This window comes from Vigna unguiculata, chromosome 3 (genome assembly GCF_004118075.2).
Source record: "Vigna unguiculata cultivar IT97K-499-35 chromosome 3, ASM411807v1, whole genome shotgun sequence".
Lineage (NCBI taxonomy): Eukaryota > Viridiplantae > Streptophyta > Magnoliopsida > Fabales > Fabaceae > Vigna > Vigna unguiculata.
The window spans coordinates 41,642,636-41,654,915 of record NC_040281.1 but is presented as its reverse complement, the minus strand read 5'-3'; the positions used below and the strand labels follow the sequence as shown (position 1 = coordinate 41,654,915).

Below are 12,280 nucleotides of genomic sequence, written 5' to 3'. Positions count from 1 at the left end.
CTTTCACTTGAACTGATTTTTACTGTAATGCTTTTGAACTGATACATATAAGTTGTCTTGTTGTTTAAAGCAAATACGTATGTTATGAAAGCTTAGTTGTTAAGGAAATAATATAGCCTAAAATACATTATAAATTTTAAAATATTACAAAGAATCAATAAGTCTATCTATTACATTTATTAAATTCAATAATTTCTTCTTCTTCTAACAATCTTTTCCTTAAATTAATATATATTAATTCAATTTAAAATCAAACAACTATTTCAATTTCAAAAATAATGGCTACTTGATCTTTATTATTTTGATGAATTAAATTCTTTTAAGATATAAAATTTCACATAAATATTCTTATTTATTTTATATAGGATTGAAATTTTTGAGAATTTGATTATTGAGTTATTGTTAAAAAAATGATAGTAATTTTTTGAATTGTAATTCTTTATAAACTTTCCTCAACATATGACTTACAAACAAACACAACTTGCATTGCAATAAACTTTTTAGAACCAAATGAAGTAACAATTGGTTGCTTTTTAAAAGAATATGAAATAACGTTTCTTTTAAGCAAAAAGACAAAACATATTTACTTTCTATATCATCTAGATCATTTCCACAATTATTGTTTATAAATCCAATCATATCACATTTTTCACTCTTATAATATATCCCAAAGTTTATGGTTCCTATTGAAGAATTCTTTTGTCACTCAACAAATATGATTGGGTAGGCCTAGTTGCACTAAGATACATTAGAGTGACAATAAATCATGGATACTGCCTACTCGTTACCATACTCATGAAAGAATTTTGCTCTATTATGACTTTTGGATGCTTTATGCTAACTAGTTTGGGGTACCCACCAATGTTGATCCCTTTGATTTTTTATTTTTCTTTAGAAGAAATTCTGGTTAGGACTGTTGGGCTTCTTTATTTTCAGTTTTCTTTTCAAATTGGGAGACAAAGGATTTAGAGTAGAGGAAAGGGTATTGTGGGGTTCTGTATGGTGAAGGGTGAAGAAGAAAGGTGAGAGTGATTTTTGTGTGATTGATAATGGGGGAGTAGATGATGAATCGTGTTGGTTGGAGAGGATGAAGATTGTGAATATGGGAAAATGATATGGGTTTTTTTGTTGAAGGTGGATGAATGAAGAAGGGGAAATCCAAAAAATGGAGAACATGTAGTGTTCTTCAGGTGAAAAGGTGAGAGTTTTTAATGGTGCAGTATTTTTTTTTCACAAAAATATTGAATCTAACACGTGGCTAACACGAGTCACTTTATGTGTTAATTTATCCGGCAAGTACATTGGAAACGATAATTTAATGTTGTTGGAAACGAGAGACTACTGTCACCTAGTTGAAGGTCTAATAAGTGCACTGATAGTACAACAATGTCATATCCATAGAAATTTGGTTTGATAAAATAGTAATTAGAACCACAATCTCTTAATGATTATAATTTATATATGAAAAATATATAAACTCAACAGTGGTATTAGAACCAATGGTTTTCTTTTGAAGTTCAATCGTCATTCTGGAGCTTAGGGTTTCCTTGCAGTGAAGGTTTCCTCAAATGTAGCTCAGCAAATATCGCTACTCAACCTTAGGTTCTTATTTTGGATTTTCTCATTTCATCTCTTCCAACTTAAATGTAACTTTAGGGCTCAACACCCACTTCTTAATTTCCTTTGTCTTTTTTTTTTTAAAAAAAGCATTAACATGTTAACTTCCACTTTTTATAATTTTTCACTCTTCGTTCTGTATTTTAATGCAAAAGAGACTTTTTTAATGATTTTCACATTGAATTTAAGTAAAATAAGTGTTTAAATGATATAAAATGTTACTAAAACTAAACACTTATTAGAGATAAAAACCAATACTATGCTTTTGAAAGTATAGAGACCAAACATATAAAAATTTCAACTAGATACCATTTATAATTTTACATAATACTTCAAGGATTAAAATCATATTTTTTTTTCTTTTTTAATAAATCCTTCATTTAAAGAAAAGCAATTTCAAGATGAACTTATTTGAAAATTAAAATAAATAAAAATACATTATGTAAAATTCCATAAGTATATTAATTAATAAATTAATAACATTATAAAATAAAATATTTCGCATCATTAAAAACTAAAAAGTATATATTCTTATAGTCTAATACCTATAAATACAAGGCAAGAAAATTAGAATTAACTACAAAAGAAAAATAAAAAATGCAACATGTATTAAAAGAAAGGTTAAAATACCTTTTTAGTCATAATTTTCATAAGTTTTGTCAAATCAGTCCTAATTTTGTTTTTGTGTTCAAATAGATCTCAATTTTCGTCAATTTTGTTCAATTTGGTCATCTTTTGTTCATACCGTTTAAATCATCAACGGTCATGAACAGTGATTGTCACGTGTCATTTCATGTTTTTCTTTTTTGAATTTTTTAAATGCCTGCGTGTCAACCCAGCAGCGTACCATGTGTCATAGTCAAAGTTTAATATTCAATTTAGTCTCTATATTTGTTATTTTTGTTCAACCTAAAGTTTCTAAATGGTGACTTATAGGAAGAAATATATGGATCAACTTGAAGGTTTTGTTTCCATAAGAAAGGAAAATATGGTGTGTAAATTAAAGAAGTCAATATATGGACTAAAACAAGTTTCTAGACAATGGTATCTCAAGTTTAACGATACTATCATGTCATATGGTTTTGTAGAAAACACCGTTGATCGGTGTATCTACATGAAGGTTAATGGGAAGTAATTTTAGTCTTATATGTTGATGATATTCTGCTTGCTACTAATAATGTTGTCATGTTAAATGATGTAAAGAAGTTTCTCTCTAATAAGTTTAAAATGAAAGATATGGGTGAGGAATCATATGTGATAGGAATAGAAATTTTGTGATAATAGATCACAAGGATTATTGGGATTGTCTCAGAAATCATATATTAACAAGGTATTAGAGAGATTTAGAATGGATAAATACTTTGCTGAAATAGTTCCAATTCAGAAAGGGGATAAGTTTAGTCAAATGCAACGTTCTAATAATGTTTTGGAATGAAAGGCCATGGAGTCAATTCCTTATGCATCAATGGTTGAGAATTTGATGTATGCTCAAACTTGTACTCGCCCAGATATCAATTTTGTTGTTGGTATGTTAGACCGATATCAAAGTAATCTCGGTATAGACCACTGAAAAGCTGCAAAGAAAGTTCTTAGGTACTTATAAGGCACCAAGAACTATATGCTCACCTACAGGAAGTCAGGTCATCTTAAAGTGATTGGTTACTCGGATTCAGACTATCCAAGATGTGTGGATTCAAGAAAGTCCACATTTGGATATGTTTATCTATTGGTTGGAGGAGCAATTTCTTGTAAAAGTGTAAAATAATCAGTTATTGCTACTTCCACCATGGAGGCTGAATTTGTAGCACGCTTTGAGGCTAATATTCATGCTTTGAGGCTGAATTTGTAGCACCCAAAACATTTATTAGTCATGTTGAAAGGATGGGTGTTATGAACAAGTCATTGTTATAAATGTAATATGCTATATATATATATATATATATATATATATATATATATTGTAATAATGCTCTCTTTGTTTGACACTTGTGAATTCAGTTACAGTTACGTTTCTGTTCATTTATTTGTCATTCACAAATAAAGGTATACATTATTTTGTTTATGTGGAATGGCAGGATGTATCTTTGAAAAGAAAATAAAGATACATATTATGGTATAATTAAAGTGAAATTGAGTTAGATGATTTGTGATACATGGAAGGAACCATGTGGTTGAATAGCTTGCAATCGCCATGATCCATCATCTAATTCAATTATTAAAGAAAGTTGACTTGATAATTCCAATGAATGGTGCACACTTAAAGTTTAGTATTGGATCTTCAAGTCATCACATGAACCAAATGGGAAAATGTTAAATTATATTAATTTAATATTTGGTTCATGTAATTTAAAGAATAACTTTAATGTAAAGATTCTAATGTGATGATTAGTGGAATATAAATGTATTAAAGTTATAGGAATTATTTTGGAATTATTAAATTAATTCCCTCACTTCTCACTTAATAGGAGTATTATAGTATATATTTTATTAAAGATTTTAAAATACTAGAAGTTAAATGGCTCCTAAAAAGTTGAAGAGGATTACGTTTCAGAATAGAACGTAACAGAAAAGTGACTTTGTCAGAAAAAGACTTTGTACTTGATAATTTTATATCATCAAAAAGTCATTACAGAAAGTAAAAGAAGAAGGGAAAACATTCATTAAGAGAATTTTGCAATAGATCGAGGTAAGTGCTTAAACTCTTTTAATAATATAATTATGAGAACTATAATTTCTAAAAATTCTTGTAAAAGTTCCTGTATAATAGACTAGTTTCTTGATTTGTTAAAAAATTAAAACTTACAATTCGTTATCTTCTATTTCTCAACTCTAGATTCCTAATTATCATCGATCGCTCCTTTTACCAAATATATACCACTTATAGGGGCAATATATTCAAAAGTAACACAGAAAAAAAATCTATAGCAGCAAAACATAAATTAAAAATTTTCTTTCATCATATAAAAAAGTCAGCCAAATAAATCATCATGTTATCAAAATTTCAATTCTCATAATTTCTATTCATTTTTTTGGTAATTTCTACAAAATTCAAACTTTAAACATGAAAAACACAACAACCCACATTTGTATAACAATGCATTACTTCTCATCCTCACAACCTCTTTCAAATTTTTGCATAATAGCATATATTCACAAACAATTTCATCACAATCACCCAATATTAACATATTTCCAGTCTTGTTGTTCCATCCACCCACACCAAAACATTCCATAAACACAAAAATTCCCAAATTAATTTTTCAGAAACCATTACTCAACAGTTTTTTAGAACTTGTAAAATTTATTCAACTCAAATAAAAATATAAGAAACTGATAATTTGACAAAAAAAAATTGACAAACTTTGACAAAGTATCAATTTAGGTAAAAAAAACCACTTTATTACTTCATTTTAATTAAAAGATAAAAAATTAATCTATTTAATTTTATTTATGAAAACTCTGTCAAGTTTATCAAAAAGAAAATTTGTCAAAAAATATTTTTTCAAAAATAAAATAACAAATTTAAATGATTATCTTTCCTTGTCTTAAACAAAAATTATTTTTGTATTTTAGCTTAAAACAAATCTAGTAAAAATTAAGAAAGGGAAAAAAAATTACACATCTAAGTTGGGTATCTTGAATGAATATCTTCAATGGCTTCCAATGCCTCAAGTACTTGTTCCATTGAAGGATGTTGCTTGAGGTCATTCTCCAGGCATTTCAGAGTAAGTTGTGCTGTTTGTAATGCAGCCTTGGGTGAATATTGACCCTTCATCCTGCCATCCATAATTCTTTTCAACTTCTTTTTGGAAGAGATACAAGCTTTTCTCCATTCAACCAGGTTCTGCTGTTCCCATGGCCTTGTCGAGTCATGCATGTGAGTATTTCAAGAAGCACTACACCAAATCCATACACATCACTCATACACTCATAACATCATGTAATAATATTCTTCAACTAGTCACCGGTCTATAGTATTGACAGCGCTAAGAAAGAGACTATGAGAATCAAAAAGATGGAGTTAAACTATCTCAAAAAGATAACTGTGCATTGATTACAACTTAATCCTGTATTTGCTTTGGTCTCCAATACGACATACGAAAATCAACGAACAATAAATAACTGACCTCGTCGAGAAGTATATTTGAGGTCTTGAAAGCTCTGAATATGACTTTGTTTTCGTTGGCGTGCAAGAAAGCTAATCCCCGAGCTGCACCGGTAGCTATTTTAAGCCGGTTGTTCCAAGAAAGTGGTTTCATCCTATGATTTCCTGCTCAGAAACAAGACAATATAATATGAATTAAACTCAAAGTTAAGAGAAGTTTTCTTTAACCTGTTTAAATTATCTTCAATTCATACTTCGGAAAAGATGCCACTCCAAGCTTCCCTGCGACATGGATTCATACACGAGAAGAAACTGATTCTCGTCCCAACAGTATCCCAATAACCTCACCAAGTTGGGGGTGAGAAAGCCTTCCTAAAATGTTTACCTCAGACTGCATTTTCCAAACACAAAATCATGTTTAACTAGCGACTCAAGTTATGCAAAAAGTAGGAATCACTACTCTAATTGTGTTGAAGGTTACACTAAAAAATTAAATGCAATACAACATACACTCTCAGCCATTTGATCCCAATTATATACTCACTAACAATTACCCTCTTGGTTATTCTAGACCATGTTATTTTCAAGACATGAAATAATCAATGTTATTTTCATCAGTCCAACATTCTCCACCATAAGGAGTATCAATTGGAATCAAGTCGTCTTGAGAATCTCCACTTGGAATCAAACTATCCCAAATATATCCACCTAGAATCAAACCATCCCAAATACTTTTACTTGGAATCAAACAAGCCCAAGAATTTTCACTTGGAATCAAACCATTCGAAAAATTTTCACTTGGAATCAAACCATCCCAAGAATTTCATTTGGAAACAAACCATCCAAAGAATTTGCACTTCAAATTAAGTCATCTCAAGAATTTCCATGCACCCTGCATCAATGTTAATCAATGCACGTGTATAATCACCGCACACCTTGCATAGATATTAGCCAATGCTCGCACATAAACACCATACAATTGGAATCAAACCATCCTAAGAATTTCCACTTCAAATTAAGTCATCCCAAGAATTTTCATGCACCCTGCATCAATGCTAACCAATGCACGTGTATAATTACCACACACCTTGCATAGATATTAGCCCATGCTTGCGCATAAACATCATACATCATTCGTTGGAACTATGCCGCAACCCACAATGCAAAACCACCGATCAAACATTGCGAAAAGTCACAAATCGAACATTTGCATTTCACAGTCACCGTGTCATCTGACTCCCTCACCGGAGATGCAACACCTGTTGATGTAACGCATGTTGACATAGCACCACCATTGACTCTCGTCGAAGCAGATCTGTAAATCGCATAGCACTTTCTCCACACACATGCCGCAAACTGTGACTCACACAAATAAGATCTCCATCGTACATCACTCACCAGACCATGCAAGCACCCTCAACTGCGATGTCTTCGCAGATATAGGAGCATCTCGCCACAGATGAACTCCACTGCACATCCAGCACAACTCACAATTTTTGAACCTTCACGAACCCAATTGAAGATTCACCGTGTCAACACAACACTGACAGTGATCCTTCCATCAAATTTCTCATTGCAACTTCAGCAACCAAGGATGATTCTACAACAATAAGGAATTAATCTTTTCTGATGTGGAAGATCAGACTACTACGCTGCAACTGTAGAGCGTATTAAGAAAAAATCATATCGAACCGTAATTTTATCCCTAAGAACCATCCTATTAACAGAAATAATATTAAGCCAGAGAACACAAGAATAATAAGAATAATAACGTGGAAACTCCAAATACGGAAAAAAACCACAATCATAAAGAATAATCGTTATGTGCAAATTTGTGCAACACATATAAAACACTCTCAACCCTTTGATCTCAAGTACACCCACACTTTTCAGAGCAAGAAGTTAACCCAAACTTCATAACCTTCTACTACAATAAAATAAGAAAAGTCAAACACCGACTCAAAATATTTTTGACTTTGGAAAAGGAACATTATAGACTTTAAGTTCATTATTCATTATATAGTCATTAACACTTAGCCTTGACTATGTTATTTTCAAGACATGGAATAATCACGCGTAAGCTCAAGAAATTTACCTCTTAAGTTCATTTAAATTTACCTACATTATAAAGAAAAGTTTGTATTCAATTGCTAACATGCATAATAACATGTTCACAATCACTTTATCCAACAAGGGTTGAAGTGCTTCAGTTCAATAAAAAAATTAAAGTCAAAAGTTAAAAAAATACAAATGAAAGAGATGAAAATAAAGCGACCTGCCACTCTGGAAAGCCTTGAGAACTTTCCGGGTTTAATATTTTGATGGCAACTTCAACTCCAGAGCCTGGTTGGGCGGGGGTGAGGGTGTTCTCATCCAACCATCCCTTGTAAACTCTGCCAAACCCACCATCAGCGAGCAATCTGTCGGTACTGAAATTACTTGTGGCAGATTTCAGCTCCTCAAAACTGAACACGTTCAGTTCAGGCCATTTCAGAATTTTGCCACCGGGGAAAGGAAGAGGAGGAGGAGAGCATTTCCTGCCGATGCTTTCTCTCACGAAAAACTGACTCTTTCTGATCGTGATCATGGTGTCTGTGGTGGTTACGGAGAACTCCACGTTGCTGCCGTGAATGTCTGATGAACCTGAAAACAGAGGAACCCATCACGGGAGAATTTCGAATTCGAGGAAAAAAAGGAACAACTTATTTCTTTCTTTCAGATTAATTTAGATGGGACGGAAAATTTGATAACTTGCCTGAATTGTGAGGGCGGTTAAGTGAAGAGTGATGAAGTGACGGTGCACCGGAGAAGCAGAGACCCATGTTATGGCAGTCGTAACTTGGTCAACCAGATTATTGTCCACTAAAATAGAGTGTTTTGGACGGCCGGCACTTAAATTTGAAGCGTTTCATCCTAATGTTTTTAGATTAGATAATAATTTCGCATTCTAGAACTATCATATTAGCTTACCCAAACGAACAATTATAAAATATCTTAAACGGTCATATTGTGAAGGAAGAAATCAATACTAAATATATGAGCAAAATTTTTTACATTTCAAGCTCTGCCTTAAATTTTAAACAATATTTCAAACTTTGAAGACGAGCACTTGTGTTTGCCTCATGACGTTTTCAAAACAATGTTTAATTTCAACAAATAAATCTTTATATATCTATATATATATATATATATATATATATATATATATATATAATTTTTTGTATTTTAATATTATGGCAATACAAGTGCTAAAAGTATTTCTCAACTTAACGTCTGTAACAAATTGTTTGTTGACGACTTTGATTCACATATGGGAAAAAAATTAAAGAAGAATTTCGAGAAGAGAAAAGGAAAAGAAAAGAATGAGCAAATGTATAAAGATAAAGAGAAAATATTTATTGAATATTGAAAAAGACATGTTCAAACTATAATGAAAGAGAAAAAGAAAAATATAGAAAAGACAACTAGTGAAGAGAAAGAATGCAAAGAGGAGTTGAGAGAAAAAAACATTAAAGAAAAGTAGTTGACAGAGAAAGAGATTTTAGAGAAGTTTAGAGAAAAGGAAATGGAAGAAAAGGCGTCGAGAGAAAAAAAAAATTAAAGGAAAGGAGTTGAGAGAAATAGAAATTCAAGAAAAAAAATAGAAATAAACAAAAAAGAAGTGACCAGAAAGAGGAAGGAAAATATAATAATAAAGATGATATTTTTATGTAGATATTATTATTTTGTCTAGTCAATCATTCGAGGGAGAGCTTTTAGCGAGAAGTTCCAACAACCTATTATTTGGCCTTAATCAATTAATAGTGTGTGCACATATTCTAGTTCTAGATTAGAAAACTAAAAAAAAAGATGATCTTTGATCATGGTATTATGTTATCTGTTATGACATTCAAGAACGAATGTACTTAAAGATCTTATCAGCCTATGACTTATATTATTCATCTTTTCATAGTAATCGTGGGTTAGCCATAAGGTGGAAAATTTGTTCGTGAGCTTTGTACGCATTGTTTGTCATACTATGGAAGCTGGTTATGCCTGAAGTCGTTATCGTAATCGTAAGGATGGGATGTCAAAGGCAGGGTTAGTGACTGAAATGAAATTGTAACAAGGTAAGCGTGTGTGGCGTTAATATCATTTTCCAGACTAAATATTATAACGATCCTTCTTTGATTTTTCACTGGATAGTGAAAAGCTGAGTGAAGAATTCTTATACATCGTAATGTATGTTTATGTTCGAATAAACATATCCTAATTCATTATTCTTAGGTTTACTTGTTAATTTAAGTATTAGTTTGGATTATAAATTAGTATCTGGTGGTACATATTTAATATAAATATTGTAGAAGATAATCGATATTTCATTTGTTGAATATTTTTAATATATAAATTCATATGTGATTTTATTATTTTTTTATGTCGATATTTTAGTGTTGAATTAGTTTTGGGTTATATATATATATATATATATATATATATATATATATATATATATATATATATATATATATATATATATTTTCTTAAGTTGAAAAATTATTTCAATATTTTTATTCTTACATATGTTTTTTTATAGGTTATGGTAACCTTATATAAGTACATATATAAGTACATATGCAAGAACAATACCTAAAATATATTACAAATTTTCTTGTGATTTTATTTTTGTAAAAGATTATAATTATATACATTTACTTTGTATATGTTTAAGTTTATATTTTATTAGGTTATATACTTTTGTAAAGATATATAATTGAATGACTTTCAACCACATGACTTGCCGTGAAAGAACTTCAAAGTCTAATGATCCATAACACACAGACATTTTCATCTAATATCACACTCCCAATCTAACAAAATACATCAATGCACCATCCTATTCAAACAACCCAAAAGCCACGTTCGAGACAAACAAAAGAAACCCCACAATCTAAATTCCAGAAATAACGTTGGTAGAAGAAAATAAAAACTCAAGTGGTCGGTGATTTGATGAGTCAATGTTTAGAAATTTAGAGGCATGCATGCTAGAGATAAAAAGGAACTTCTTGGAAATCTTGAAAATTTCGCATTCCTATCCAAAAAAATCGAGTCACATCACAGCCATGTATATAAACAAGAATCAAAACTGACTATAGTTTTAGAAAGAAAAAAAAAATCTAAACCTCAATGTTTCCATAAAAACATGTGTTAAAAATATTCTTGTTACAAAGTTGTGTACAACCTTTTTTTTTCTTTTCCCTTTTTGCTTGTTAGCCTTTTATTATACAATCTACAATGAAGTGACTCATAAATACGGTTTAAAATTAACAAAATTTGTCATTTAAAATTTATTTTTGGACTAAATAACGTGACATCATTTATGTAAGTATTGTTTTAATTAAGAAAAAAGTATACTGATAAATTAACGGAGTGTATGTTTTAGGTATTAATACAGGATAAATTGTAAGACTTACAAATTTAGGTTAAACAAATTTGTTTTAACAACTTTAACAGAAAATGAATGTTTAGGTTAAGTGCTTAAATTTATTTGATGGCGTAAGACTTATAAAATTAAGATACACAATATCTAGGTATTCACATTCTTTCAGGCCAATTCAGCATCCTAGCATGCCAGTGTTATTTTGAAATGGATTAAACCTGTAAAACAATAAAAAAAAAAACATATTTTTCAATACAGAAAACCGATGTACACGTATTTTGTTTCATTGAACCAAATGTTAAAGACATTAAACATATTTTTTGTTCAACGTGCTTATTAGTTGACATCATTTAATGATGTTTTCTATTTTTTGTAGCCTTTTCAACGTAACATGCATAGGATAAAATTGGCTGAATCAATATCTAACACGGAAAACGAGGTAAAAGGTGATATAAACGAAGACATAATTGTTGGAAGTTCTATACCGACTAGAGATAAGGTAATAACTTCATAGTGTATAAGTGAGGTGTAAACTTCATCTTACAAGGCAGTTTTGTGAGGGTTGAGTTAGACTTAAAGCTCACTTTTTAACATGGTATCAGAACCAGGTTAGAGTCTATTCTAACAAGTTTTCTTGGACATTCTGTTCTATCCGTTATCGGACCGCTAACGGACCATCCATTAATTTCTAGTCTCACGCACAGGATGTCTATACCTTAGCATGAGGGAATGTCCTTACAAGCTCGATTTTGTGGAATTGAGTTAGGCTTAAAATCCACTTCTAAAATAGTATCAAAGCTATTGTTTAACAAAAAGTATATCCTAGTGTTAGAAATCCTACATCGACTAAAGAATTTGATAAAGAGAATACAAAAAAAATCACAACAATGAATAGTTTATGATAAATAACAATATCCATATCATTACTATTCGTGATGTACATAAGTTGATGAATTTTCCATTGAAAGAAAAAGTCTTGAAAATGTGACATAATAATAGCAACTATAGTCAGAGCTATTTTCCGTTATCGCACGTAAAAAATATGTTCCCACTAAAAACATAAATAAATCAAGAAAAAAAAAATCATACATGTATAAAGGCTTATAAAACTTCTTCCCTTCCGACCAGCAAGAAAAAGTATG

General features: G+C 30.6%; 1 pseudogene; it reads right to left on the bottom strand.

Moving 5' to 3' along the window:
* Nucleotides 1-5,201: 5,201 nt before the first annotated feature.
* LOC114175736 lies at nt 5,202-8,608 on the bottom strand (annotated as a pseudogene).
* Nucleotides 8,609-12,280: the final 3,672 nt, after the last annotated feature.